This window comes from Bufo gargarizans, chromosome 4, assembly GCF_014858855.1.
Source record: "Bufo gargarizans isolate SCDJY-AF-19 chromosome 4, ASM1485885v1, whole genome shotgun sequence".
Lineage (NCBI taxonomy): Eukaryota > Metazoa > Chordata > Amphibia > Anura > Bufonidae > Bufo > Bufo gargarizans.
This window is the reverse complement of record NC_058083.1, coordinates 532,817,174-532,823,868: the sequence shown is the minus strand read 5'-3', so window position 1 is coordinate 532,823,868 and position 6,695 is coordinate 532,817,174.

The following is a 6,695-nucleotide window of genomic DNA, read 5'->3' as shown; positions in this document are numbered from 1 at the left end:
TGGTAGGTTCGCAACAACCGAGTGCGCAACTCCTCAGGCACAAAACACCTGCCGTTGGGTCTCCCAGAGGGAGCACCAGATTGAGCCGCCAAAATCTGCTCACCCAGGGGAGAGGTCAGGCTGGTGCGAATGGCGGCCAGGATCTGATTCGGAGGTATGACCGAAATCGGAATCGACTCCTCCCCGGACAGCTCGGAGTACTGCCGTGATAAGGCATCCGCTCTGATGTTCTTGGAACCGGGTAGGTAGGAGACCACGTAATTAAAACGTGACAAGAACAGAGCCCATCTGGCCTGACGTGGTGTCAATCTCTTGGCCTCAGAAAGGTAGGTCAGATTCTTGTGGTCCGTCAGGATGAGAACCGGAACCACCGAGCCCTCGAGCAAGTGCCTCCATTCTTTAAGGGCCTGCACGATGGCCAATAACTCCCTGTCACCAATCTGATAGTTGCACTCCGCGGAAGACAGTTTCCGGGAGTAAAACCCACAGGGAAGCAGAGGACCCTCTGGTGTTCTACGCTGAGACAGAAGGGCGCCTACTCCCGTCTCAGACGCGTCCACCTCGAGGACAAAGGGCAACCCAGGGTTGGGATGCGACAGAATCGGAGCCGACACAAAGGCGGACTTTAGAGCCTCAAAAGCTCGGATGGCCTCGAGCGGCCAGACCTGGAAATTACTGCCCTTCCTGGTCAGATCCGTGAGAGGCTTGGCTAGCATGGAAAAGTCCCTGATGAACTTCCGATAATAATTGGCGAAGCCCAAAAAGCGCTGCAGGGCACGGAGACCACTGGGCTGGGGCCACTGTAAGACAGCCGAAACCTTCTCAGGATCCATGGAGAACCCCTCAGCGGAAATGATGTAACCTAAGAAGGTTACCTGGGATCGGTGAAATTCGCATTTCTCAAGCTTACCGAACAGCCTGTTCTCTCGTAACCGTTGCAACACTCGTCTGACATCCATAATGTGGGCCTCCATGGATTCAGAATATACCAAGATGTCATCCAAATAGACCACCACACACTGCTGCAACAGGTCACGGAAAACATTGTTGATGAATTCCTGGAAGACTGCGGGCGCATTGCACAACCCAAAGGGCATAACCAAGGATTCATAATGACCGGTCCTGGTGTTAAACGCGGTCTTCCACTCATCGCCCGCCTTGATCCTTACCAGGTTATATGCCGCCCTCAGGTCGAGTTTGGTAAAGACCGTGGCCCCTTTGAGGCGATCGAACAGCTCGGAAATCAAGGGTATCGGGTAAGCGTTCTTGATCGTGATGCGATTGAGACCCCTGTAATCGATGCAAGGCCTCAACTCACCGCCCTTCTTTTTCACAAAGAAAAATCCAGCCCCTGCCGGGGACGAGGATTTGCGAATGTGTCCGCGTGAAAGCGCCTCCCTCACGTACTCCTCCATGGCCTCATTCTCCGCTACCGACAGTGGATAGACTTTGCCACGAGGAGGAACGGCACCGGATTGTAACTCTATGGCACAATCGTATGGGCGGTGCGGAGGTAGGGCAACCGCGCGCACCTTATCGAATACATCCCGGTACTCTTCGTATTCAGGAGGCAACAGAGAGTCCGAGGAAGTACACAGCAACTTGACAGGCCCATGGATGCAACTAACCCCACACTGCGGTGACCACGAGAGGATCTCGACCGATCTCCAATCGAAAGTCGGATTATGCTTCTGGAGCCAGGGGTACCCCAAGACCACCGAGTAGTGTGGAGACGAAATAACCTGGAGACAGACCGACTCTCTGTGAACGGCACCAATGGCTATCCCCACTGGAAGGGTCTCATGAGTCACGTGTGGCGGCAGAAGGGGTCTGCCGTCTATCGCCTCAAGAGCCAGTGGGGAACCTCGAGGCTGCAGAGGAATGGAATTGGCGGCAACGAACACTCTATCAATGAACAAACCACCAGCACCAGAGTCCACCAACGCCTGGGTCGTCACCGAGCCCCCCGACCCAGGAGAGGACAACCGTGATCAGTGGTTTGTCAACACGGGAAACCGGGGACGAGGAGACTCCACCCAAGATCTGCCCCCGACAGGACCTCAGGTGCGAGCGTTCTCCCGGACGGTTCGGACATGCCAACCGAAAATGCCCACCGAGACCACAGTACATGCATCGGCCCTCGCGTCTCCGGAGTGCCCTCTCCCCCTCGGACAGGCGAGCAAACCCCCGCTGCATGGGTTCACCCCCAGACAAGTCATCCCCAGGAGGCGTGGGAGGAGAGGGAGGCACGGGTGGGACAGCAAAAGTAGGCGCCAATCTGTTAGGAGACCTCCGCAGGCTCTCCTTAAAGGAAGGTCTCTCCCTGAGTCTGGTGTCAATCAAAATCAGGAAAGAAATAAGAGACTCGAGCTCCACTGGTAGGTCCTTAGCTGCAACCTCATCCTTCAAGGCATCCGAGAGACCATGAGAGAAAGCAGCGACCAGAGCCTCATTATTCCAGCCCACCTCTGCTGCCAGGGTACGAAACTCAATGGCGTATTCAGCTACGGATCGTGAACCCTGTCTGATGGACATAAGGAGCTTCGCAGCAGAGGCAGCACGAGCCGGCACATCGAATACCTTCCGAAGAGAAGCAACAAAACCGGAAAACTCGGCAACCACCGGATTGTTGTTCTCCCATAAAGGGCTGGCCCAGGCCAAGGCCTTGTCCGAGAGCAGCGAGATCAAGAAGCCCACCTTTGATCTCTCAGTAGGAAAGGCATGTGGCAGCAACTCAAAATAAATGCCCACCTGGTTAAGGAAACCTCGGCACTGAGTTGGCTCTCCCCCAAAGCGCTGTGGAAGGGGGGCAGAACCGGTCATACCCCGAGACACCGCAGGCGCAGCAACAGGTGTCGGGGTAGACTCTGGCGCAACAACCGGGGCGGCAGTAGGAGCGGGCCCAGGAGCGACAACCGACCCATCGGCAACGGAAGCGAAATGAGCCGTGCGTTCAAGCAGGGTTTGCAACGCCACAGCGAACCGACCCAACAGGTGATCCTGCTGATCAAGTCTGGCAACCAGCGTAGGTAGCGAGGATTGCCCTGTACCGTCAGAATTCATGGCTTGGTCCTAATGTCATGGAACCATGAACCAGACGTACAACAGAGATGAGTGGAAATAACAAGGCTTTATTGGAAATCAAGCCGTAGCAAAAGTCCAAACGGATGGCTAAACCGAAGCAGGGTCTTGCGTAGACAGAGGTCAGGAACCAGGAGGGTGGTCAGACGAAGCCAGGATCAGGAACCAACGGGGTAGTCAGACGAAGCCAGGATCAGGAACCAACGGGGTAGTCAGACGAAGCCAGGATCAGGAACCAACGGGGTAGTCAGACGAGGCCAGGATCAGGAACCAGAAGCAGCAGCAGTCTTAGAAGCATGTGAACACAGGAGGACCAAGCAAGGAACTGAAGCCACAGACCTTCTATATATATGAGCTAGGCATCCAGCTCCTCCCAGTGGGAAGGAGAAGCCGCAGGGTGGGAGGCTACAAGAAACCCAGAAACCAAGATGGCCGCCAGCACATGTCAAACGAAGGTAAGACCATGACAGAGCCGCGCATATCCAGAACATCTGTCCTCCTGCTGAGCTGAACCCTTCCATCCATAGGTCCTATATATGTAGAAAAAAAATGAAAAAATGTGAATTTCAAAAAATATATTATCCAAATATATTTTTAATTAAAAACATTACAAATTTCTCATCACTGAGATCGACAAGGGCACAGGAACGTGTGATCATATGAATAGCCAAGGTTTGTACTCTACATTTAAGCCATTGGGCCATACACTCACCTAAAGAATTATTAGGAACACCATACTAATACGGTGTTGGACCCTCTTTTGCCTTCAGAACTGCCTTAATTCTACGTGGCATTGATTCAACAAGGTGCTGATAGCATTCTTTTGAAATGTTGGCCCATTTTGATAGGATAGCATCTTGCAGTTGATGGAGATTTGAGGGATGCACATCCAGGGCACAAAGCTCCCGTTCCACCACATCCCAAAGATGCTCTATTGGGTTGAGATCTGGTGACTGTGGGGGCCATTTTAGTACAGTGAACTCATTGTGATGTTCAAAAAAACCAATTTGAAATGATTCGAGCTTTGTGACATGGTGCATTATCCTGCTGGAAGTAGCCATCAGAGGATGGGTACATGGTGGTCATGAAGGGATTGACATGGTCAGAAACAATGCTCAGGTAGCCCGTGGCATTTAAACAATGGCCAATTGGCATGAAGGGGCCTAAAGTGTGCCCAGAAAACATCCCCCACACCATTACACCACCACCACCAGCCTGCACAGTGTAACAAGGCATGATGGATACATGTTCTCATTCTGTTTATGCCAAATTCGGACTCTACCATTTGAATGTCTCAACTGAAATCGAGACTCATCAGACCAGGCAACATTTTTCCAGTCTTCAACAGTCCAATTTTGGTGAGCTCGTGCAAATTGTAGCCTCTTTTTCCTATTTGTAGTGGAGATGAGTGATACCCGGTGGGGTCTTCTGCTGTTGTAGCCCACCTTTCTTTGCCATTCTGACATTCAGTTTGAAGTTCAGGAGATTGTCTTGACCAGGACCACAACCCTACATGCATTGAAGCAACTGCCATGTGATTGGTTGACTAGATAATTGCATTTATGAGAAATAGAACAGGTGTTCCTAATAATTATTTAGGTGAGTGTACATAAGAGATAGTACAAAAGTTTAATAAACATATATTAATGCATATTAAGGTGAAAACAAACTATGGGGGAAGATGACAAAACCAACCCAAACCCCTGTCTATAAAGACCGGCTGGTTCATTACCAAGATTCTGGACTTTGTGCTTCGGCACAACTATTTTATTTTTAAGGACCGCCTCTTCCTACAGCTCCAGGGAACGGCGATGGTGGCGACATGTGCGCCCTTATATGCTAATCTTTTGCTGGGGCTGTGGGAGAGGGAGGTAGTCCAGATTCTACCGGGCCATTGCTCAGTGGTCTCATGGTCGAGGTATATCGATGATGTTCTTTTCATCTGGCAAGGCTCCACAGCCGATTTGGATATTTTTCTTCAACAACTCAATGTCAATGACTGGAACATGAAGTTGACATGGAAATATAGCCAGAAAGATTGAGTTCTTGGACATCCTACTTGGTAGGGAACTAGATGGCAGGGTCTCCACAGATCTTTTTAGAAAGCCCTCCTCAACAAATACTTTATTACATGCAAAATCTTCTCACTATCCACAGACCATCAGAGCCATCCCTACGGGACAATTTTTAAGACTCCGTAGGATCTGCTCCAGTGATGAACGCTTTCAGACCCAGTCTGAAGACCTTTCTAAAAGATTCCGGACTAGGGACTATAACCAACGTGACATCAGAAAGGGCTATTTGAGAGCAAAACTCTCATCCAGAGATTTCCTCTTGCTAAGTTAAAAGAAGGCTAATGATGTGAAACCCCGTATTATTACACCTTTCAATGTACATTGGCGAAAAATAAGGGAAATAATGACCAAACATTGGGCTATTTGCTCTCTGACAGTGATCTTAAAGAGTCACTTTCAGATTATCCATTGATCACATGGAAGAAAGCTAAGAATTTGGGAGATATCCTTACAAGGAGTCACTATGTTCCACCAATGACACAGTGGGTCTTTGGCAGTAAAGGGCCCACTGGGGACAAATTATAAATTGTGAACCTTTCCACCTGCCTGTTGTCTGTACCTGAAATGGAAGTGCTCAAAGAAGGATCATCCTTTGTTCCCCTCCAGAAATGTAATCTCTTTAATTGGGTCAAGGACCTACATTTATTTGCGCGTAAATTAAAATGACTTAAATTCTTTCTAACCCATGATAAGCGCAAATGTGAGGAATTAGGGGTTGAAATAGAGGACCTCCAAGATGTCCCACTCCTATCTGACCTATATCTGGAGGGACAAAAGGACATAGGAGATGGCCAGTTCAACAGTCTTAGGGTACCTTCGAGAAAATATCCTCCCCTTGGTGACAACACACCGATTGACACATTTGTCTCAGTTGTCACTGAGCAACTACGCAAGTTGGAAGGAAGACAATTTGAACTCTGAGGAAAGAACTGCATTGAAGCAGTTAGAGCAAGACCCATTGATTGTCATTAAGCCCTCAGATAAGGGGTGAAATATTGTCATAATGGATATCAACCAATGGGACATGTGTCTCACGATATTAGATGACAATGCTACCTATAGGCGTCTATCATCTGACCCAACCTCCACTTTTACAAACCAACTAAAGCTGCTTCTTACGCAGCCCCTTTAAGACAATCTAATAAGTAAGGTCGAGTTTGACTTTCTTTTACCAGAGTTCCCAGTCATGGCCATTTTTACAGCCTGCCCAAACTGCACAAAGAGGGCACACCAATCAAAGGGAAACCAATAGAGTCAACATCAGCACATATATCGATATGATCCTGAGACCATTTGTAGTAAGCCTGCCATCATATGCAAGGGACACTATGGACATCCTTAAAAGACTGGAGGGCATCCAGTGTGAGGGGGGCACTTGGCCGGTTAGCCTTGATGTCGAAGCTTTATATAGCTCGATACCCCATCACACTGGATGCCTTGCCATTAAGGCATTTCTTCAACAAAGAGGTGACCATATGAAAAGACACAATGTTTGTTTTAACTTGCAATGTCGTTCTCTTTGACCGTGAAGTTTTCCAC